We start from the raw sequence: 24,679 nt of genomic DNA, 5'->3' as shown, positions 1-24,679 counted from the left end.
TGATATTTTCCGCAATTATCTTGATAAATTCTTGATTGTGTATTTGGATGATATTTTGATTTTTTCCGATGATTGGGAGTCTCATGTGAAGCAGGTCAGGATGGTATTCCAGATCCTTCGTGATAATGCTTTATTTGTGAAGGGGCCTAAGTGCCTATTTGGAGTTCAGAAGGTCTCTTTTTTGGGTTTTATTTTTTCTCCCTCGTCTATAGAAATGGATCCTGTTAAGGTCCAAGCCATTCATGACTGGATTCAACCCACATCTGTGAAGAGCCTTCAGAAATTTTGGGGCTTTGCTAATTTTTATCGCCGTTTCATTGCCAACTTTTCCAGTGTGGTTAAGCCCCTGACCGATTTGACGAAGAAAGGCGCTGATGTGACGAATTGGTCCTCTGCGGCTGTTGAGGCCTTTCAGGAGCTTAAACACCGATTTACTTCTGCCCCTGTGTTGCGTCAGCCGGATGTTTCTCTTCCTTTTCAGGTTGAGGTTGACGCTTCTGAGATTAGGGCAGGGGCCGTTTTGTCACAGAGGAATTCTGATGGTTCCTTGATGAAACCGTGTGCCTTCTTTTCCCGAAAGTTTTCGCCTGCGGAACGCAATTATGATGTTGGCAATCGGGAATTGTTGGCTATAAAGTGGGCATTTGAGGAGTGGCGACACTGGCATGAGGGAGCCAAGCACCGCGTTGTGGTCTTGACCGATCATAAGAATCTGATTTACCTCGAGTCGGCCAAGCGGCTGAACCCTAGACAGGCTCGATGGTCCCTGTTTTTCTCCCGTTTCGATTTTGTGGTCTCGTATCTTCCGGGATCTAAGAATGTTAAGGCGGATGCCCTCTCTAGGAGCTTTTTGCCTGATTCTCCTGGAGTCCTTGAGCCGGTTGGCATTCTTAAGGAAGGGGTGATTCTTTCTGCCATCTCCCCTGATTTACGGCGGGTGCTTCAGGAATTTCAGGCTGATAAACCTGACCGCTGTCCAATGGGGAAGCTGTTTGTTCCTGATAGAAGGACAAGTAAGGTAATTTCTGAGGTTCATCGTTCGGTGTTGGCCGGTCATCCTGGGATTTTTGGTACCAGAGATTTGGTTGCTAGGTCCTTTTGGTGGCCTTCTTTGTCGCGAGATGTGCGTTCTTTTGTGCAGTCCTGTGGGACTTGTGCCCGGGCTAAGCCTTGCTGTTCCCGCGCTAGTGGGTTGCTTTCACCTTTGCCTGTCCCTGAGAGGCCCTGGACACATATTTCCATGGATTTTATTTCAGATCTTCCTGTGTCCCAGAAGATGTCTGTTATCTGGGTGGTTTGTGACCGGTTCTCTAAAATGGTCCATTTGGTACCTTTGCCTAAATTGCCTTCCTCCTCTGATTTGGTTCCATTGTTTTTTCAGCATGTGGTTCGTTTGCATGGCATTCCGGAGAATATTGTGTCTGACAGAGGTTCCCAGTTTGTTTCTAGGTTTTGGCGGGCCTTTTGTGCTAGGATGGGCATTAATTTATCTTTTTCTTCGGCGTTCCATCCTCAGACAAATGGCCAAACTGAGCGAACTAATCAAACCTTGGAAACCTATTTGAGATGCTTTGTGTCTGCTGATCAGGATGATTGGATGGCTTTCTTGCCGTTGGCCTAGTTTGCCCTTAATAATCGGGCCATTTCGGCTACTTTGGTTTCGCCTTTCTTTTGTAATTTTGGTTTCCATCCTCGTTTTTCTTCGGGTCAGGTTGAGCCTTCTGATTGTCCTGATGTGGATTCTGTGATGGACAGGTTACAGCAGATTTGGACTCATGTGGTAGACAATTTGACGTTGTCTCAGGAAAAGGCTCAACGTTTTGCTAACCGCCGTCGGTGTGTTGGTCCTCGGCTTCGGGTGGGGGATTTAGTCTGGTTATCTTCTCGTCATGTTCCTATGAAGGTTTCTTCCCCGAAGTTGAAGCCTCGGTTTATTGGTCCTTATAACATTTCTGAGATTATCAATCCAGTGTCTTTTCGTTTCGCCCTTCCAGCCTCTTTTGCCATCCACAATGTTTTCCATAGATCTTTGTTGCGGAGATATGTGGTACCCTTTGTTCCCTCTGTTGATCCTCCTGCCCCGGTGTTGGTTGAGGGGGAGTTAGAACATGTGGTTGAGAAAATTTTGGATTCTCTTTTTCGAGGCGGAGGCTTCAGTATCTTGTCAAGTGGAAGGGTTATGGCCAGGAGGATAATTCTTGGGTTGTTGCCTCCGATGTCCATGCCGCCGATTTGGTTCGTGCTTTTCACTTGGCTCGTCCTGATCGGCCTGGGGGCTCTGGTGAGGGTTCGGTGACCCCTCCTCAAGGGGGGGGTACTGTTGTGAATTCCGCTCTTGGGCTCCCTCCAGTGGTTGTACGTGGCATTTTTGTGAGTTCTGCTCTTGGGCTCCCTCCGGTGGTTTTGAATGGAATGGCTGCTTCTTGGATTTAGCATCAGCAGCTGCTTCCACTGATTGTCTTTCTGGCTCGGCTATTTTGGTCTGGCCTTATCCCTCAGTCAATGCCAGTTGTCAATTGTTCCTGCTTGGAGTCACATCTCTTTTGGATTTCCCTGACACTCTGACCAGTTCAGCAAAGATAAGTCCTTGCTTGTCCTTTTGCAGTCCACTTGTTGTGGACTTAATTGTTCAGCACATTATATGTTTTTTCTTTCTAGTCCAGCTTATCAGTATGGATCTATTCAGCTAAGCTGGAAGCTCTGAGCAGCAGATTTTGCCCTCCATACCTTTAGTCCGGTGTGGAGATTTTTGCATTCTCTGCGGTGGACTTTTTCTAGTTTTTATTACTGACCGCACAGTGCTCTGTCCTGTACTATCTATCTAGCTAGAAGTGGCCTCCTTTGCTACATCTTGTTTCATTCTACGTATGTCATTTCCCTCTCCACTCACAGTCATTATTTGTGGGGGGCTGCCTACCCTTTGGGGATTTTCTCTGAGGCAAGATAAGCTTTCCTGTTTCTACCTTTAGGGGCAGTTAGTTCTCCGGCTGTGACGAGGTGTCTAGGGAGTGACAGGAACATCCCACGGCTACTTCTAGTGTTGTGTTAAGATCAGGAACTGCGGTCAGTATAGTTACCACCTGCTCAGAGCTCGTCGCATGTCGCTCCTTAACCACCAGGTCGTAACAGGGGAAGACCCCTGGAAGCATTTCTGACTCCTACTTCACTGTGGTGAACAATGTCAGAGTGTTATGCCAATTTTACAGGCGCACACTAAAACATATAAAAACGTAGCCAAAATGGATTTTCCTGGGAAATATGTTCAGGAACATCCTTTCCAGGGTAATGACTTGTATGTAAGGCAAAATAAAGAACCACCCGAAAAATGTTCCTCCACCACTTGGGCTATCTTCACACGTAGCGTTTTTGATGTGTTTTTCAACTTTAGTATTGCTTTCATCCAAGACAAATGCATTCACTGTGAAATGTCATTTTAACATTTTACAACCTTATCTGGCCGTGTGGTGTGTGACACATCATGTTTCATTTATGAAGGAAGGACTCAAAGTCACAAAGCCTATTTTTATAGGGCCATCCGGCGGCCTTTACTATTCTTAAAGGTTGGTCCTCACTATTCTTAGAGAGCCATCAGCCGGCTATGCTTTGTTGTTTCCATTATTAAACAGTGGGTCTCCTATACGGTTATTGTCTATGCAGTGAGTGGCAGGGCTGCCAAAAATGAGGACACACCACAATACCCCTTTGACAAGACGTACAGGAGGGCCTCATGAAAAAATGTTCCCATTATAAGAAAGTGGGTCTCCCATAGGGTTTGCCTATGCATTGAATGCAAGGCCTGCTTTGCACCCAAAGTTGCACGCACCCCAATAAGGCTACGTTCACATTTGCGTTGTGCGCCGCAGCGTCGGCGCCGCAACGCACAACGCAAACAAAAACGCAGCAAAACGCATGCACAACGCTGCGTTTTGCGCCGCATGCGTCCTTTTTTTGATTGATTTTGGACGCAGCAAAAATGCAACTTGCTGCGTCCTCTGCGCCCGGACGCGGGCGCCGCAGGGACGCATGCGGCGCAAAACGCAAGTGCGACGCATGTCCATGCGCCCCCATGTTAAATATAGGGGCGCATGATGCATGCGGCGACGCTGCGGTGCCCGACGCTGCGGCGCCGACCGCAAATGTGAACGTAGCCTAACCCTTTGAACTGACGTCCTGGATGTCCACATGAAATCAAAGTTCCCATTATTATTTATTTGGTACTGCCATACTGTTTGCCAATGCATCAAATACAAGGCCTACCCTGCCCCAAAGTTACACGCAAACCCAATTACCCTTTGAAGTGACATAGTGGATGGCCACATGAAACCAAACTTCCCATTATTAGGAAGTTGGTACTACCATTCTGTTTGACTATGCAGTGAATTGCAGTGTTAAGCCTGAAGAACCTGCATTCGGAGAATTGCAGTGGTTTTGGATGAAGAAACTGCAGTGGAGAATTGCAGTGTTGAGGATGAAGAGCCAGCAATGGAGAATTGCAGTGGTGAGCCTGAAGAACCCAGAGTGGAGAATTGCAATGGTGAGGCCAAAGAACACCTGGCAGTGGAGAATTGCAGTGTTGAGGATAAGAAAGTGCAATGGAGAATTGCATTGTTGAGGATGAAGAACCTGCAGTGGAGAAATTCAATGTTGAAGCTGGAAAACCTGCAGTGCAGAATCTCAGTGTTGAGGATGAAGACCCAAAAGTTGAGAATTGCATTATTGAAGCAGCTGACCAACGCTACAGTTCCCACTATTATGAACTGGGTCTCCCATACTGTTTGGCTATGCAGTGAATGCAAGGCCTGCCCCAAATTTGCAAGCACCCCAATTCCCCTTGGAAGAAACGTGGAGGAGGGCCTCATAAAAATAAAAAAATTCTCATTACAAAGGAGCGGGTCGCCTATACTTGTAATAACCATACACTAAGCGTATGGGCTGACAAACATTTCACCCTGGGGGGTACACAACATAATGTGTAAACTTTTTTTTACTGACATCTAAACCACCCTTTAACATAATAACGTGGTTGTTGCATCACAGACCACGTTCACCCTGGTGATCTAGTGGTGCTGGATGAAGAGGAAGAGGAGAAGGCGGAGGACGATGACAACAGCAAATAGGCAAAATCAGGAAGCGTATACCCATGTGCGGGTGTGAAGAGGTGCATGGTAATAGAGTTCCCATAAAAAGACACTGAATTACAGTTTATGCTTCGCTGCCATCACTCAGAGGACTACAGAAGTCTGTCCCAATCCAGCCCTTGTTCATTTTTATAAGTGTCAGCCTGTCAGCATTTTCAGTTGACAGGCGGATGCGCTTATCAGTTATAATTCCACCAGCAGTACTAAACACCTGCCCTGACAAAACGCTAGTGGCAGGGCAGGCTAGGACCCCCAAGGTGTAGAGAGACAGTTCATGCCACCTGTCCAGCTTGGATACCCAATAACTATAGGGCACAGAGGAATCACAGAGGACATTGGTACGGTCAGCAATACACTCCCTCAGCATCTTCCAAAACTTTGCACTCCTTGTGATAGAGTACCCCGTGCCTCAGGGCCTGTGTGACGGAAGGGTCTGAGAAAACTCCCAGAACTTTGACAGTGTTCCCCTGCCTCTCCTGGATTGGAGTTGTGTCTCTCTCGCCTGTACTCCTTGGTTGTCTAATGAACTGTGACCTCTGCTGCCAGCGTTTTCAGATGGGAACTTTTTTAATAATTCCGCAACAAGGTCCCTCTGGTACTGCACCATTTTAGTAGACCTGTCTGCCTCTGGAATAAGAGATAGAAAATTATCCTTGTAGCATGGGTATAGAAGTGTCACCAACCAGCAATGAATGACACCCAAAATTTTGAGAATGCGAGGGTCACGGGAAAGGAAGCGTAACAAACTCAGCCATATGTGCCAGACTGCTAACAGGCAAGACTTCTGTGTCCTCACCAAGAGGACGAATGGCCATGATCTCCTCTTCCTCTCTGTCCTCAGGCCATTCACGCTGAACAGACAGAATGACAGTTGTGCTTGTAGTACCGTCTAGAGCGCATGAAAGTAGCTCCCGTTCTACCTCCTCCTCCTCCTCATTGTCACCCAATCCACGTTGGGATGAGATGAGGCGGGGCAGTGTGTAATCACCCTGTATCGTTCCTTTCTCCATCTCATCAATCTACGCCTGCAATGCATCCTGTTTGTGAGCAGAGAGCGTTTCAGAACACAGTGGGCTGGTGATGTTAATAATGGCGTCATCGCCACTCACCATCTTGGTGGAGTCCTCAAATTACACAATTTTTAGCCCACAGATAAGTGAGGCGTGTAATGGAGATACCACACTTTAAAATATCTGGCCTGTATTTTGTTTTAAAACAGTAAAATAGTGTCTATAACTAGGCTAAGATACAGCAAAAACAGTTCAATGGAGCAAAAAAATGACACATTTTTTAGCCCACAGATAGGTGGTCGTGTGACGGAGATACCAGACTTTAAATTATCTGTCCTGATTTTTTTTTTGTTTGACAGTAAAATTGTTTCAATAAGTAGGCTAAGACACGGCAAACAATATTCAATGGAGCCCTCAAATAGATGAGCCATGTGACGAAGTTACCCCACTTTCAAATATCTGGCCTGTATTTATTTTTAACAGCAAAATTGTGTCAATAACTAGGCTAAAGGCCCCGTCTCACATAGCGAGATCGCTAGCGAGATCGCTGCTGAGTCACAAGTTTTGTGACGCAACAGCGACCTCAGTAGCGATCTCGCTATGTGTGACACGTACCAGCGATCAGGCCCCTGCTGTGAGATCGCTGGTCGTGTCGGAATGGCCTGGACCTTTTTTTGGTCGTTGAGGTCCCGCTGACATCGCTGAATCGGTGTGTGTGACACCGATCCAGCGATGTCTTCACTGGTAACCAGGGTAAACATCGGGTTACTAAGCGCAGGGCCGCGCTTAGTAACCCGATGTTTACCCTGGTTACCAAAAAAAACAAACAGTACATACTCGCCTTTCGGTGTCCAGGTCCCTTGCCGTCTGTTTCCTGCTCTGACTGAGTGCGGCCGTACAGTGAGAAGTGAGAGCACAGCAGTGACGTCACCGCTGCGCTCTGCTCTCACTGTACGGCCGGATCTCAGTCAGAGCAGGAAGCAGACGGCAAGGGACCTGGACACCGAAAGGCGAGTATGTACTGTTTGTTTTTTTTGGTAACCAGGGTAAACATCGGGTTACTAAGCGCGGCCCTGCACTTAGTAACCCGATGTTTACCCTGGTTACCCGGGTGCTGCAGGGGGACTTCGGCATCGTTGAAGACAGTTTCAACGATGCCGAAGTCGTTCCCCTGATCGTTGGTCGCTGGGGAGAGCTGTCTGTGTGACAGCTCCCCAGCGACCACACAGCGACTTACTAACGATCACGGCCAGGTCATATCGCTGGTCGTGATCGTTGGTAAATCGCTATGTGAGACGGGGCCTTTAGACACAGCAAAAAAAAGTTCAATGTAGGCCTGAAATTACACAATTTGATAGAGGAGGCATGTGACGGAGATATCACACTGTAAAATATGTGGCCTGTATTTTTATTTCTTTACAGGAAAATAGTGTCAAGATCTAGGGTTTCAACACACAACAACAACAGTTGAATGGAGGCCTGAAATGCCACAATTGTTAGCCCACAGATAATGTGGGTACGGAAAGTATTTGGACCCCTTTACATTTTTCACTCTTTGTTTCATTGTAGCCATTTGGCAAATTCAAAAAAGTTCATTTTTTCTCACTAATGTACACTCTGCACCCAATCTTGACTGAAAAACAAATGTAGAAATTTTTGCAAATTTATAAAAAAAGAAAAACTGATGTATCATATGGTCATAAGTATTCAGACTCTTTGCTCAGTATTGAGTAGAAGCATTCTTTTGAAATAGCACAAACCATGATTCTTCTTGGGAATGATGCAACAAGTTTTTCACACCTGGATTTTGGTATCCTCTGCCATTCTTCTTTGCAGATCCTTTCCAGTTCCATCAGGTTGGATTGTGAACATTGGTTGACAGCCATTTTCAGGTCTCTCCAGAGATGCTCAATTGGGTTTAGGTCAGGGCTCTGACTGGGCCAGTCAAGAATGGTCACATAGTTGTTCCAAAGCCACCCCTTTATTATTTTAGCTATGTGCTTATGGTCATTGTCTTGTTGGAAGGTGAACCTTCAGCCAAGTCTGAGTTCCAGAGCACTCTAGAAGAGGTTTTCATCCATGATATCTGTACTTGCCGGCATTCATGTTTCCTTCAATGGCAACCAGTCCTTCTGTCCCTGCAGCTGAGAAACACCCCCATGGCATGATGCTGCCATCACCATGTTTCACTATTGGGATTGTATTATGCAGGTGATGAGCAGTGCCTGGTTTTCTCCACACATACCACTTAGAATTATCACCAAAAAGGTCCATCTCCGTCTCATCAGACCAGAGTATCTTATTTCTCATAATCTGGGAGTCCTTCCTGTGTTTTAGCAAACTCTATGAGGGCATTCATATGTTTTGCACGGAGGAGAGGCTGTCGTCAGGCCACTCTACCATAAAGGCCCGACTGGTGGTGGGCTGCAGTGATAGGAGAAAGTTCCGCAAAGTCAACTATCTACCAACTGCATCTCTAGAGTTCAGCCACAGTAATCTAGGGGTTCTTCTTTACCTCTCTCACCAGGACTCTTCTTCCACAATTACTCAGTTTGGATGGAGGGCCAGGTCTATGAAGACTTCTGGTGGTTCCAAACTTCTTCCATTTAAGAATTATGGAGGCCACTGTGCTCTTCAGAACCTTGAGTACAGCAGAAATTCTTTTGTAACCTTGGCCACGTCTGTGTCTTACCACAATTCTGTCTCTGAGCTGCTTGGCCAGTTCCTTTGACCTCATGATTCTCATTTGGTCTGTCATACACTGTGAGCTGTGAGTATGACGCGAGTTATGGCAGTAAATACGTATACTACTTACTGTAAGTAAAGGGAGGTCAAACAATCCGAGGTCAAGTCCAGGAAATGGCACAGTACGACAAAGGGAAGTCAGAGACGAAGTCCAACACACGAGCCGAGCTTAGTAAAGCCAGAGACAAAAACAGTTACCTTGAGCAGGCAAAAGCAAAGTCAGGTCACAAGCAAAGGGTCAGAGTCCGGGAAGCGAATCAAATCAGGCAGGGTCAGGCACAGAGCGCAGAGGGACCAATGTTCCACAGGCAACAGCAAGTGTACGATTGAGGCCTGGACCAACCGATTAGCTCATACAGAATGAACTGGAACCCAGGATCATTCCTCAGGTCAATATGCCTTTCAAAGTACCAGACATTGAAGGGAATTCCGGACCATTCGGGAAACAACGATCCTCTGTTCCTCATATTACAAGCCTCCCTCAACAGAAACCGGATAAGGCGGGGCAAAGATGACTGAACAGGGGGAATAAATTCCTTCAACAATTACTTGTGGAACACATAAGAAATACGGAAAGACCGAGGGAGCTTTAACTGGAAGGCAACTGGATTGACAACCTCCAAAATTTCATACAGACCAATGAATCTAGGACCCAACTTTAGCGAAGGCACCCTCAACTTAATATTCTTAGAGGAAAGCCATACCTTATCTCCCACTTTCAAGGCGACCCCTGACGAGCGCCTCCTATCGGCCTTCCACTTCTGCCGATGCTGAGCCACCCCAATGTTCTTTGTTCATTCAAATCCCCCAGCTCTTGAATGGTGACATTCACCCAAGGACACCGAGAACGTATCCTGGAGAACTCACCAAAATGAGGATGAAACCTGTAATTACAGAAAAACGGCGAGGTCCCCGTGGACTGATTAACCCAATTGTTATAGGCAAACTCAGCCAGCGGAAGAAACTATGACCAATTCTCCTGTTGATCAGCGAAAAAACATTTTAAAATTTGCTCCAAAGACTGATTTGTCCTCTCTGTCTGACTGTTACCCCCAGGATGATAAGCAAAGGAAAAGGACAAATCAATCCCCAGTTTACTGCAAAAAGCCCTCCAAAATCTAGAGACAAATTGTACACCCCTATAAGATACAATATTTTAAGGAATTGCATGCAATCGTACTACATGAATATTAAACAGTGTGGAGAGAGTTTTAGCATTGGGTAATCAAGATAATGGGACGAAGTGAGCTTGTTTACTGAAGTGATCGAATACCACCCAAATAGCAGTCATCCCCCCAGACCTTGGTAAATCTGAAATTAAATCCATGGACAAATGAGTCCATGGCCTTTCTGGAAATGGCAAAGGTGCCAATTCCCTGGCCGGCCGGCCATGCTGTACCTCAGCGCGTGCACAAGTTTCACAAGCAGACACAAAATCTCTAATATCCTTATGCATGGCGGACCACAAAATGTGTCTAGCAAGTGCTTTCTGGGTGGCAGTGACCCCAGGATGACCACTCAACACAGAATCATGGAATTCTTGCAAAAGGCGTCATCTGAGATACACAGGGACAAACAGTTTGCCTTCAGGGATATTGGAAGGAGCCAAGGACTGAGCAGTACGAATCTCAGCTTCCAGCTCAGAGGAAACCATGGCCACAACAACACCCTGAGAAAGAATGGAGGAAGGAGGTTCTGGAAGAGTCACAGAATCAAGACTACGAGACAGGGCATCCGCCTTCATGTTCTTCGGCTGCCGTCACACTAGCAGTATTTGGTCAGTATTTTACATTAGTGTTTGTAAGCCAAAACCAGGAGTGGAACAAGTAGAGGAAAAGTATAATAGAAACATATGCTCCACTTCTGCATTTATCACCCACTCCTGGTTTTGGCTTACAAATACTGATGTAAAATACTGACTAAATACTGCTAGTGTGACGGCAGCTTTAGAACCTGGTCTGAAAGTAATAGAAAAATTGAATTGTGCAAAAAATAAAGACCATCGGGCCTGTCTAGGTGTAACCGCTTGGCAGACTCAATATAAGCAAGATTTTGGTGATCCGTCATCACAGTGACTGGATGAACAGCTCCCTCCAAAAAATGCCTCCACTCTTCAAAGGCCAACTTGACCGGAAGCAACTCCCGATTACCCACATCATTGTTTCTCTCAGCAGGAGAAAATTTGTTGTTTTTTTTTTTTTTTTAGAGAAGAAGGCACACGGTTGCAGGTTAGTTAAAGTCTCAGGACTTTGAGACAACACAGCACCCACCCGACCTCAGAAGCATCTACCTCCACAATAAAAGGCCTCAGGAGGTCTGGTTGCACCAAAACAGGAGCAGACATAAAACATTTCTTTACATTTTCAAAAGCCTCAACTGCTTCTGGCGACCAAACCTTTAGCTCTGCCCCTTTTATGAGACGTCCATAAGAGGCTTGACGATCTGAGAAAATCCTCTAATAACCTTTCTCTGAGGCTGGTTTCACATTTGCATAGGGCAGAGCTGCGGAGGGCAGTGCAGTTCCTCTGTTAAGTTCCGCCCACTGCCGCACCTCTTCCATTCAGCTCCGCCTACATTAACATGCATCCTGCGTATCTATTTTCAACATTGGGTACGCAGGCCATGCGAATGTATTTGGATGCCTCATTTCCCGAGCACGCTCGGGTGTCCTCCGAGTATTTGTCAGTGCTCGGAGATTAAGTTTTCATCTCTGCAGCTGAATGATTTAAAGCTACTAGCCAGCATAAGTACTTGTGGGGGTTGCCTGGTTGCTAGGGAATCCCCACATGTAATCAAGCTGGCTAACAGATGTAAATCATTCAGCTGCGGCAATGAAAACTAAATCTCCAAGCACTAACAAATACTCGGAGACCACCGTGCTCAGGAAATCTTGGGTAACGAGTATACTCACTCATCACTATGTTCTATCAATGGCCACAATTACAACAGGGCTTTCTAGCTTAACCGTCCCTAATCCTAACTTCAGAACCAGTCCCGCATCTATGAAATTAGCAACATATCCGCAGTAATAAAGGCAAATGTGAACAGACTCTGATCTTGAAAAAGAAGTTCAGCATTCAACAACACCTTATCAGAGGAGTAAAAGGGTACCTGTAAGTCTGAGTGATCTCCTCGACAATCATTCAGACTTGGGCTTTTCCCGATGGCTTGTTTGCTGCAGGTCGTGCCAAGCAATCCTTTAAGAAATATCCAGCTTGGCCACAATAGAGACAAAGTCCAAGTTCCTGAAAGACCCCTGAGGAATTGGAATCTGAGAGCTGCATCATTCCACAGGACCTCAGAAGACCACTGACGAAACTCAGTACAATAGTCTTCAGCTATGCGGTTCCCCTGTGTAAGGTTCATAATCCTTGTCTCTACCACCTTGACCCTGTCAGGTTCATCATAGATCTGTCCTAAAGCATCAAAAAAGATGTTCAGGAGCAAGAGAGGGTAGAGAAAATGCCCAGGTCTGGGGACCACCCAGCAAAAGTGACATTATGATACCCACCCGCTGTGATTCATTCCTTGCTGACCGGGGGCGCAAGGCAAACAATAATTTGCAACTCTAAAAATTCTGAGCTGGTCCTTTTCTCCTGAAAACTTGTCAGGGATTGCAATAGCAGGTTCAGAGGGGCTGAACGAGACATCAGATGGTACAGGAGTCATAACAGCGGTCTGAAAAGAGGGATTCTGAGGGGCAGAAAGAGTACCAGAAATCTGGCCCTGTAACTGAGCATGAGAGGAAGCCAGTATGTGCTGTTCTAAGGCTAAATCTTGGATGGAGTCAGATTTGCCACCTGATCACACAAAGTATTTTTCAGACTATAAGATGCTCCGGACCATAAGACGCACCTAGGTTTTAGAGAAGGAAATTATGAAAAAAAAAAAAAAATGAAGCAAAAAAAATGGTCAATTTTATACTGCAATATCCCCTATCCTGGTATATACGGTCCCCTCATCCCCATTCTGATACACATGGCCCATCATCCCTATCCTGGTATTCATGGCCCCCCAACCCTATCCTAGTATGCATGGCTCCCTCATCTCTATCCTGGTGTGCATGACCCCATCCTTATCCTGGTATGATTGGCACCATCACAGTCCTGGTTCGATTGGTCTCATCCTTTTTCTGGTATAATTGGCCCCATCCCATTCCTGGTATGCATGGTCCCATCAGGAAAGATTTAAGAAAAAAAAACACATTACATCCAGCTATATGGCGCTCACCGGGACCGTTCATCGCAGAGAGCGGTGAGTATCCATTCTTCTTCAGTAGCGCAGAGTGTCAGCCAGTGGCTTCCTGCTGCTGCCGGCTGTCACGTGTGCCGATACTTAACTTATCAAGTGACCGCCTGCCGCAGCAGGAAGGCTCCAGTTGACATTGCTTGCTACTGAAAAGGAATGGAAACTCACCGCTCTCTGTAATGATCGGTTCCGGTGAGTATTCTGGCAGCTGTGCTCTGCTTGTGAACAGTGCATGACGTCCCTGCCATGCGCTGCTTACAAGAATTAAGCAGAAAATGGCACCAGAGCAGGACACTGCGAGGGAGCGCCGTGTAGGTGACTGTAATTTTTTTTGTTCTTTTAGGCTACGTTCACATTTGCGTTGTTGTGTGTTGCGTCGGCGACGCATCGGCGACGCAATGCACAACGCATGCAAAACGCATGCAAAACGCATTGTTTTGTGACGCATGCGTCCTTTTTTTTGCTTGATTTTGGACGCACAAAAAATGCTACTTGCTGCGTCCTGTGCGCCCTGACGCGTGCGCCACAGTGACGCATGCGTCACAAAACGCAAGTGCAACGCATGTCCATGCGCCCCCATGTTAAATATAGGGGTGCATGACGCATGCGTCGCCGCAGCGGCGCCCGACGCTGCGTCGCACAACGCTAATGTGAACGTAGCCTTAAATCTTTCCTGATGGGGCCATTGATACCAGGAACGTGATGGGGCCAATTATAAAAGAAAAAGGATGGGACCAATCATACCAGGAACAGGATGGGACCATTTATAGCAGAATGTTAAAAAAATGAATATGCATTGCCCTCCACGGCCATGGGCGTGGAATGCAGTGCATATTCATTTCTCTTTAGCAGCGGGCACAGGAGTAAGCTGGAGACACCGGCTCAAGCCTCCTTTGACCCGATGCTCCGACGAAATGGCTTCCCCACCTCCCCACCACAGCCAGAGCCCATACAGACTATAGGAGGCACCCCCCATTTTCCTCCACATTTTAGGAGGAAAAAAATTGCGTCTTATAGTCCGAAAAATACTGTATGTAAAGGATCCATAGGTGGAAAACTGAAAAAATGTTAACGGTCAATCGTATTGTGACGCGAGTCATGGCAGTAATTATGTATACTACTTACTGTAAGTAAAGGGAGGTCAAACAATCCGAGGTCAAGTCCAGGAAATTGCGCAGTACAACAAAGGGAAGTCAGAGACGAAGTCCAATACACGAGCTGAGGTCAGAAAAGCCAGGGAGACAAAAACAGTTACAGGGAAGAGGCACAAGCAAAGTCAGGTCACAAGCAAAGGGTAAGAGTCCGGGAAGCAAATCAAGTCAAGCAGGGTCAGGCACAGAGTGCAGAGGGAGAATCCTGATTAAGGAAAATGAACACAGGTGATTGCAGCACAGACCCAAAAAGACAGAAACAGAGAGGAAATCGTGACAGTGAGAACTTATATGGACAGGTTTGTGCCTTTCTAACTCAAGTCCTATCAGTTTAACCCCTTTACCCCCAAGGGTGGTTTGCACGTTAATGACCGGGCCAATTTTTACAATTCTGACCACTGTCCCTTTATGAGGTTATAACTCTGGAACGCTTCAACGGATCCCGGTGATTCTGACACTGTTTTCTCGTGACATATTGTACTTCATGATAGTGGTAAAATTTCTTTGATATTACCTGCATTTATTTGTGAAAAAAAAGGAAATTTGGCCAAAATTTTGAAAATTTTGCAATTTTCCAACTTTGAATTTTTATACAATTAAATCACAGAGATATGTCACACAAAATACTTAATAAGTAACATTTCCCACATGTCTACTTTACATCAGCACAATTTTGGAACCACATTTTTTTTTTGTTAGGGAGTTATAAGGGTTAAAAGTTGACCAGCAATTTCTCATTTTTACAACACCATTTTTTTTTTTTAGGGAACACATCTCATTTGAAGTTATTTTGAGGGGTCTATATGATAGAAAATACCCAAGAGTGACACCATTCTAAAAACTGCACCCCTCAAGGTGCTCAAAACCACATTCAAGAAGTTTATTAACCCTTCAGGTGTTTCACAGGAATTTTTGGAATGTTTAAATAAAAATGAACATTTAACATTTTTACACAAAAAATTTATTCAGCTCCAATTTGTTTTATTTTACCAAGGGTAACTGGGGAAAATGAACCCCAAAAGTTGTTGTACAATTTGTCCTGAGTACGCCGATACCCCATATGTAAGGGTAAACCACTGATTGGGCGCATGGCAGAGCTCGGAAGGGAAGGAGCGCCATTTGACTATTCAATGCAAAATTGACTGGAATTGAGATGGGACGCCATGTTGCGTTTGGACAGCCACTGATGTGCCTAAACATTGAAACCCCCCACAAGTGACACCATTTTGGAAAGTAGACCCCTAAGGAACTCATCTAGATGTGTTGTGAGAGCTTTGAACCCCCAAGTGTTTCACTACAGTTTATAACGCAGAGCCGTGAAAATAAAAATTATTTTTTTCCCACAAAAATAATTTTTTAGCCCCCAGTTTTGTATTTTCCCAAGGGTAACAGGAGAAATTGGACCCCAAAAGTTGTTGTCCAATTTGTCATGAGTATGCTGATACCCCATATGTGGGGGGGAACCACTGTTTGGGCGTATGGGAGAGCTCGGAAGGGAAGGAGCGCCATTTGGAATGCAGACTTAGATGGATTGGTCTGCAGGCGTCACACTGCGTTTGCAGAGCCCCTAATGTACCTAAACAGTAGAAAACCCCCACAAGTGACCCCATATTGGAAACTAGACCCCCCAAGGAACTTATCTAGCTGTGTTGTGAGAACTTTGAACCCCCAAGTGTTTCACTACAGTTTATAACGCAGAGCCGTGAAAATAAAATTTATTTTTTTTTCTTTTACACAAAAATTATTTTTTAGCCCCCAGTTTTTTTTATTTTCCCAAGGGTAACAGGAGAAATTGGACCCCAAAAGTTGTTGTCCAATGTGTCCTGAGTACGCTGATACCCCATATTTTGGGGTAAACCCCTGTTTGTGCGCACGGAAGAGCTCGGAAGGGAAGGAGCACTGTTTTACTTTTTCAATGCAGAATTGGCTGGAATTGAGATCGTACGCAATGTCGCGTTTGGAGAGCCCCTGATGTGCCTAAACAGTGGAAACCCCCCAATTATAACTGAAACCCTAATCCAAACACGCCCCTAACCTCAACTGTAACCCTAACCACACTCCTAACCCTGACACACCCCTAACCCTAATCCCAACCCTATTCCCAATAGTAAATGTAATCCAAACCCTAACCCTAACTTTAGCCCCAACCCTAACCCTAACTGTAGCCCTAACCCTAGCCCCAACCCTAGCCCTATACCCTACCCCTAACCCAAACCCTAGCCCTAACGCTAGCCCTAACGCTAGCCCTAACCCTAGCCCTAACCCTAACCCTAATGGAAACATGGAAATAAATACATTTGTTTAATTTTTTAACTTTTCGTAACTAAGGGGGTGATGAAGAGGGGTTTGATTTACTATTTTTAGCATGTTTTCTAGCGGATTTTTGATTGGCAGCCGTCACACACTAAAAGACGCTTTTTATTGCAAAAAATGTTTTTTGCGTTACCACATTTTGAGAGCTATAATATCTCCATATTTTGGTCCACAGAGTCATGTGAGGTCTTTTTTTTTTGCGGGACAAGTTGATGTTTTTATTGGTAACATTTTCAGGCACGTGACATTTTTTGATCGCTTTTTATTCCGATTTTTGTGAGGCAGAATGACCAAAAACCAGCTATTCATGAATTTCTTTTTTTTGGGGGGGGCGTTTATACCGTTTCGCATTTGGTAAAATGGATAAAGCAGTTTTATTCTGCAGGTCAGTACGATTACAGCGATACCTCATTTATATCATTTTTTTATGTTTTGGCACTTTTCTACGATAAAAACTGTTTTATAGAAAAAATAAATATTTTTGCATCGCTTTATTCTGAGGACTATAACTTTTTTATTTTTTTCGCTGATGATGCTGTATGGTGGCTCGTTTTTTGTGGGACAAGATGAAGTTTTCAGCGGTACCATGGTTATTTATTTCTGTCTTTTTGATCGCGTGTTATTACACTTTTTGTTCGGCGGTATGATAATAAAGCGCTGTTTTTTGCCCCTTTTTTTTCATACGGTGTTCACTGAAGGGGTTAACTAGTGGGACAGTTTTATAGGTCAGGTCATTGTTTTTTTTATATTTAGCTAAAGGAATGTATTTATTGGAACAATATTTTTTTTTATTATTATTTATTTAGGAATTGTTTTTTTTTGTTTGTTTTTTTACACATGTACATTTTTTTTTTTTTACTTTTTTACCTTGGGGGGGGGGGGGGGGGGGTTGGGGGCATCACAGTAAAGTGACAGATTGCCGATCTGACACTATGCTGAGCGCTGTGTCAGATCGGCGATCTGACGTGCACAAAAGGGAGGCTTCCCGGCACCTGCTCTGAGCAGGCACTGTGAAGCCACCTCCCTGCAGGACCCGGATGCAGCCCCGCGGCCATTTTGGATCCGGGGCTTGCAGGGAGGAGACGCTCGGTACAAGGTGAGCACATCGCCTTGTACCGATCGTCTTAGGGAAGCACGCAGGGAGCCCCCTTCCTGCGCGATGCTTCCCTGTCCCGCCGGAACACTGCGATCATGTTTGATCGCAGTGTGCCGGGGGTTAATGTGCCGGGGGCTTTCCGTGACCGCTCCTGGCACATAGTGCCGGATGTCAGCTGCGATAGTCAGCTGACACCCGTCCGCGATCGGCCGCGCTCCCCCCGTGAGCACAGCCGATCGCGCTGGACGTACTATTCCGTCCTTGGGAAGTAGGGCTCACCCCACATGGACAGAATAGTACGTCCAATGGCAGAAAGGGGTTAATAAAATACAGCTGGACACCAATGAAGGAGTAGAACCATCTCAAGGAGGATCACAAGGAAATGAACAGAATGTGACTTAAATATGAGTTTCTGAGCAAAGGGTCTGAATACTTATGACCATGTGATATTTCTGTTTTTCTTTTTTAAGAAATTGGCTAAAATTTCTACATTTCTGGGGTTTTTTTTACATCAAGATGGGGTGGAGAGTGTACATTAATGAGAAAAAAAATTAACTTTTTTGAATTTACCAAATGGCTGCGATGAAATAAAGGTTGAAAAATTTAAAGAGGTCTGAATACTTTCTGTACCCACTGTAGATGAGGCTTGTGACGGACTAAATTATGTGGCCTGTATTTTCATTTTTTTGCAGGAAAATAGTGTCAAGATCTAGGGTTACACACAGCAAAAACAGTTGAATGTAGGCCTGAAATGCCACACAATTTTTAGCCTACAGACAGCTAGTCGTGTGACGGAGATACCACACTGTAAAATATGTGGCCTGTGTTTCTCCAGTCACCTTCCATGACAGTCACCTTGGAGGATGTCTCCTCGCCCTAATGGGGGACAAGAAACACAAAGAGGTTAAATAACCCTCCCATTATTGCTATCTCCAGTGTTTTTCCTGTCCCCCAATGAGGCATGAAGAGGTTCATCTCAGGTGCTGCCGCGGCCGGCGAGTGGAACCCTAGAAAAGCCTTACCACGCCGGGCAGCCGAGGTCGGGTGGCTCGCCTCTCCTCCTCCACAAGGCTGCTCCCGTCTCCATGGCTCATGCGACTCAGGACCTCCTTCTCGCCCCTTCCGCGCCTCTCCGTAAGGTAAAGCGGGGCGGTGACGTGTGGCCGGGGTCCTACCGAAGCTCCCCGGCGTCCTCCTCCCATAGTGCTGCCGAAGTTCCAGAGTCCATGCACGCCAGAAGTGATGTCGATGGTGCACTTTCGGTTCGCGTCCTGAGGTGTCTACGCTGGAACGCACGCTCCGGTGCCTTAGCAGCTACAACGGTTGTTCTTGGGATCCTCCCTGTGGACCAAGGGGAGGAGAGGCACACAACTGACCCTGGACCACGATGTCTTCATATACTGGTCAGGAGCCTCCAGGTAAGACGCAGTGTCTCTGTGTGACTGGTGACAGTTCTGACCATGGACTGCGGCAAAACTACAGCTTTGTTTGCATAGCCCAGCGTTCACCCTCCTACCGTGAGTAGCAGGGCTGGTCCTTCACTGCCCAGGTATTAATAGCTGTGGGTCATTTAGTATGCCTTCTCTCTCTTTTAGGGAGAAGAGGTCTCTGCCCCAAAGAACAAACCCAGCCGCAAGTGTGGTGTTTGGTTCCAGGCTTCCTTCTGCTTACCAGAAGACATTATGCCAACCTTGCACGAATTACATATTACGTGCTGAGCAGCCCTCCTTCCTGGACAGTATTAAAATGCTCATTAAGCAGGAGGTGCAAACCTTCATGGCAGCCCTTTCCCAGTCCACGGAGCCGCATCCCACTCTCCCTAAAAAGAGGAAAATGGCACCGGCTGAAACTGACTCAGACTCGGGTGAAATTCATACCTCAGGGTCAGAGGATATTTGGGAAAATGAGGGCTCCACATCTACCCTTAAAAAACCCGATAGTAAAATATACTATTTTTCTTCTGAGGATATGGAAGAGCTTGTTTCCATAGTGAGAAACATCATGGGGGTTGAGGAAGTGGAGGTGAAGCACTCAGTCCAAGATGAGATGTTTAGAGGGCTGAAACCCAGAGGTAAAAAGGTTTCCTATTCATAAAAATGTCCAAAATCTTATTTTCCAGGAGTGGGCCCCCCCAGGGAGGGGACTTAGCGTACCCTTGGAATTAAAAAATCGCTTTCCCCTTGAAGGTGACAATTCTATTTGGGAAATCCCTAAGGTTGACGTCCAGGTATCTAAAGTAACCAAGAAGACGTCTCTCCCTTTGGAGGATTCTTCCCAATTAGAAGATCCTATGGATCGGAAGATAGAAAGCCACCTAAAAATGTCCTGGGAAGCCTCTACTAATTTGTTCAAAACAAATGTAGCTTCTACATGCGTCGCCAGAGTCCTATTTCTCTGGCTTCGCAATTTGGAACAACACTTCTCTCAGGGGACCTCCAGAGAGGAGATGCTGGACTCCCTACCCCTTCTCCAAAAGGCGACAGGTTTTTTAGCCGATGCATCAGGAGAATCTGTTCGGGTGGCAGCAAGGTCCTTAGTCCTCGCTAATTCAGCTAGGAGAGCCCTTTGGCTGAAATCGTAGGGGGTGACATCACCTCTAAAACTAAACTTTTGCCATCCGCTTTCAAGGACACCACGTGTTTGGGCCAGTCTTGGATGATATCCTTGAAAAAGCTTCGGATAAGGAAATAAAATAAATAAATAAATCACTTCCCAAACAGAAAATTACTAGGAAGTGTTTTTTTCGTCCCCCTCGTGAACAGTCCTCCCAGAAGGAGTTCAGGGGAAAAGGTAAATCTGGACGGTGGAGCTACCCGAAGGGGGGTAGAGGCAAGAACATCCTTGTTGCTCAACAACAGTAGACCCTGGACAAACAGTGACTCTCTGGTGGGGGAGTCGACTCTTGCATTTTCTCGCCCAATGGCAGTTCATATCCACAAACCAGTGGATCTTCCACACCATACAATTTGGGCTGAAGTTGGAATTCGAGAGTCCCCCCCCAGTGTCTGAGAATTACCCCGTTACAGTCTCCAGATTTCCAGAATTCCTTACTCCTACAAGTACAGGATCTCTTGCAAAAAAAGTAATTTCATATGTAACCCAGCGAGAGATAGGCAGAGGCCATTATTCTCACCTATTCCTTATAAGGAAGCCCTCCGGAAAATGCAGGGTTATCATAAATTTAAAACCCCTGAATCAGTTTATCAAATACCGGAGGTTCAAGATGGAGTCGATCAAAATGGCAGTCCCTCTTATTGGACAAGACTGGGTGATGGCTACGATAGACCTGAGGGATGCTTACTACCATGTTCTGATCCATCCGGATCGCTGGAAGTTCCTCAGGTTCGCAGTCTCCCACAACCGGGGGATCACCCATTTCAAGTTCAATGCGCTCCTGTTCGGCGTATCCTCAGTGCCGAGGGTGTTCTCAAATGTCAGGAGCGAAGCAGTCCTCTTCATCAGTCTTCAGGAAATATGTGTTGTTCCATATTTAGACGACTTCCTCATAGTCGTCCATCGATATCTCGGCTGAATTGGGATGTGTCAAAAACCATGGAGATCCTCGAATCCCTAGGCTGGATCTTGAATCTTCAGAAGTCAGATCTACACCCTTCCCCAAGGAAGAAATTCCTGGGGATTCTCTTAGATTCGGAAAAGACATCCTTTCTTCCCGAGGATTGTCAGCGCAACCTTCGCCAGAGAATCTACAGATTCAAACAGCAAAGGTTACCGACCTTAAGAGAGTCCATGTCCATTCTGGGGTCCCTGACCATGTATTCTGGCAGTGTCCTGGGTTCAGGCATATACACGAACCCTCAATCCCACGTCATTCTACTCTCACGGAAGTATCGGAACGTTCTGTCCAGGAAAATTCTGCTTCCCGGCCACGTGAAGTCGGCGCTCTCATGGTGGCTGAATTGCCGAAACCTGCAGCGGGGGGGGTGAACTGGGATCAGCCTAAGGGGTTGGGGAGCTGTGGTGGAGGAAGCATATTTCCAAGGCCTGTGGTCCCCAGACATAAGATCCAGATCGTCAAACCTGAAAGAACTGAAGGCAGTGGAGGAAGCACTGAAAGCTGCTTCATATCTCAACCAAAACCATCATGTTCATATCTACTCCGACAACGCAACTACGGTGGCCTACCTCTGACACCAAGGTGGCACGAAATATGCCAGCTTAAAATGAATCGCGACAAGGATATTTCTCTGGGCAGAGAAACACCTATTGTCCATCTCAGCAGTGCATCTGAAGGGTTTGGACAATATCCAGGCGGACTTCCTCAGCAGAAAGGACGTCCATCCGGGAGAATGGCGCTTGAACCAAGCGGTCTTCCTATCCCTGACCTAGAGATGGGGGAACCCAGAGGTCGATTTATTTGCAAATGCTCAAAATGCAAAATGAAAAACATTTTTGTTTCTCAGTCCTGCGTACGGTGCTCGGGGGATAGATGCTTTCGCCCATCCATGGATTTTATACCTGGTTTACGCCTTCCCACCAATCCCTATGCTGGCGAAGACACTGCAGAAGATCCAGTTGGACCAGGTCACGACAATCTTAATTGCTCCAACGTGGCCAGGGCGAAGCTGGTACAGCGCTTTGATGGATATGGCCCAGGAAGGTCCTTTATCTCTGCCCCAAAAGTCCAACCTCCTTTATCCGAGTCCCCTACTTTACCCAAACCTCAACATATTGAACCTTGCAGCTTGGTTACTGAGGCCAGCATCCTAAAAGCCAGGTGTCTCTCTGACAGAGTAATCCAGACTCTCCAAACTAGCAGAAAACCGGTAATCAATGCCATTTATGGCAAAGTATGGAAGAAGTTCTCTTCCTGGTGTCTTCCCAACGTCCATGATCCCTTCCATCCCAACATTGCTCAGGTCCTAGACCTCCTCCAGAAGGGGTTATAGAGATAGGGCTTACCCCAAGCACACACAGGGTTCAGGTTTCTGCTCTTAGTTCCTTTTTTGACCAGGACCTGGCCGGGCACCACTGGATCAAACGGTTTAAGACCTCTGCAAGCAGAATTCATCCTAGACTCCCTATCCGTGTTCCCCTCTAGGATCTAAATTTAGTGCTCAACAGTCTAAGGCCAGGTTCACATTGCAATAAGTGTAGTCCGTTCAACGCATGGGTTAAACAGACTGCACAACGAAAGTGCCTTTTAAAGATCGCGTTATGCGATCGCGTAGTGACGGACCCAGAAACGCTGCAGACCGCGTCCGAGGGTCCGTGACTTTTGTAATTGAAAAGTCTTTTTCATAATTTATGTAATACATTTGGTGCAATATTTCATGGGTACTTACCCTGTGTCCCCTTGCCTCTGTGTACTTCTTTTTTTGGTTCCAAAGCTTGATTCGACATATTTTATTTATCTTTTACAAATATCAATAAAGATTATCATGTTTTAATCGTAGCTATTTTGTTTGTCGTCTTCCCCCACTTATGTATTTGGAGGCTCTGTATATAAAAGTACTACAAAAATGGCAGAATTTTCTGCACTCAGATGTGATGCCTGGAACGAGCAAACCCCATTAAAATAGCTGGATTTTCACGCTGTACTATGAAAAGGATCTGGCTGTATTCTGCAGTGTCAACAAGCAAATGCTGAAAAAGCGTGTGCTCTGGATTGCTTCGGAATAAAATAATCAACATTAAGATGCAAAAAAAAGTATTCCTGCCCACTGATACCTAGGGCTAGGTATATACGGTCAATATATGTAATAGGCTGCAGCAGCAGACAGTAATGGAATGGACCCTCTTGATGTATGCAGTGATATCTATATACCCACATACAGTGCCTGCAGGCCTTGCACTGATATGTATAGAGCCACATACACTCCCCTGCCTACCTAGAACTGCAATCTAAGGACTAATTATGGAGTATATAGAAGGACTGGTGGTTTAGCTGGATTTGTGTATTCAATTATGGTAGACCCACACTGATAAGCCCCCAAATCTGACCCTATCTCGGCAGCAGCTCTCCTTACACTGTCTGATTCCAGAGCTGAAATCGCCGAGCATGGCGGCGGCAGGTCTCTTATAGACATGACGCTGTGCGGCCAGCCAATCACTGTAATGCCACAACCAAGATGGCTACGGCATTACAGTGCGTGGCAGACAATCCCTGCATGCTGATTGGCTCTCTAAAGAGCGCCAAACATGCAGCGCGGGGACCCGAGCTCCTGACAAAGAATCACGGAAATGCTCGGCGCTCGCCAAGAACAACAAGTATAGCGATGATCGGGCGAGTACCGAGCATTACCGAGTATGCTCCCTTATCACTAATTAGAGCTGATACTATGGAGCTAAAGTGACTAAACAGACTTTCTGTCACCTCCATAAAGGGGCACTTTTCTGTGTTTGTCAGAACTGTCCGAGGATTATTAGAGGCGATAGTTTCCCCCCAATTAGAAGGGGCACCTGTGGATATTGGGGTCTTACCTGCTACAGTTCTGGTATGTGAAGCCTCTACCTGCAGAGCCGCACAGATCCTGTGATGAGGTCACAGGAGGGGAGGAGTCAGGGATCACATGATCAGGGGCCTCAGTGTATGCAGGACTCTGCTGTGCTGGTTGTCATGGTGCTGGATGAGGGGAAGTTTCTGTGTGGGGTCAGGAGGGGTTTACAGTGTGGATGTAGCAGAGCCGTGTGTGTATGAGGCGTATGGAGCGGAGCCGTGTGTGTACGAGGTGTAAGGAGTGGAGCCGTGTGTGTATGAGGTGTACGGAGCGGAGCCGTGTTTGTACAAGGTGTACGGAGCGGAGCCGTGTGTGTACGAGGTGTACGGAGCGGAGCCGTGTGTGTATGAGGTGTACGGAGCGGAGCCGTGTGTGTACGAGATGTACGGAGCGGAGCCGTGTGTGTACGAGGTGTAAGGAGTGGAGCCGTCTGTGTATGAGGTGTACGGAGCGGAGCCGTGTGTGTACGAGATGTACGGAGCGGAGCCGTGTGTGTACGAGGTGTAAGGAGTGGAGCCGT

At 46.3% G+C, this 24,679-nt stretch overlaps 1 protein-coding gene across 3 annotated transcripts in view; it reads right to left on the bottom strand.

Annotated features, from left to right (window-relative positions):
* LOC143767938 (uncharacterized) overlaps positions 1–24,679 on the bottom strand; it is a 52,972-nt gene that overhangs the window by 23,234 nt on the left and 5,059 nt on the right. The window contains exon 2 of one of the 3 annotated variants that reach the window (XM_077256476.1): positions 14,267–14,359. The exons of 1 other annotated variant lie outside the window; for it this stretch is intronic. The gene's annotated coding sequence lies outside the window, so the exon portion shown is untranslated. Of the gene's footprint in view, positions 1–8,963; positions 9,097–14,266; positions 14,360–24,679 lie in introns of those variants that run through there. One more of the 3 variants, XM_077256475.1, reaches the window with a different exon arrangement.

This window comes from Ranitomeya variabilis, chromosome 4, assembly GCF_051348905.1.
Source record: "Ranitomeya variabilis isolate aRanVar5 chromosome 4, aRanVar5.hap1, whole genome shotgun sequence".
Classification (NCBI taxonomy): domain Eukaryota; kingdom Metazoa; phylum Chordata; class Amphibia; order Anura; family Dendrobatidae; genus Ranitomeya; species Ranitomeya variabilis.
Note: the sequence above shows the minus strand (reverse complement) of the source record. Positions and strands in the feature narration are given on the sequence as shown.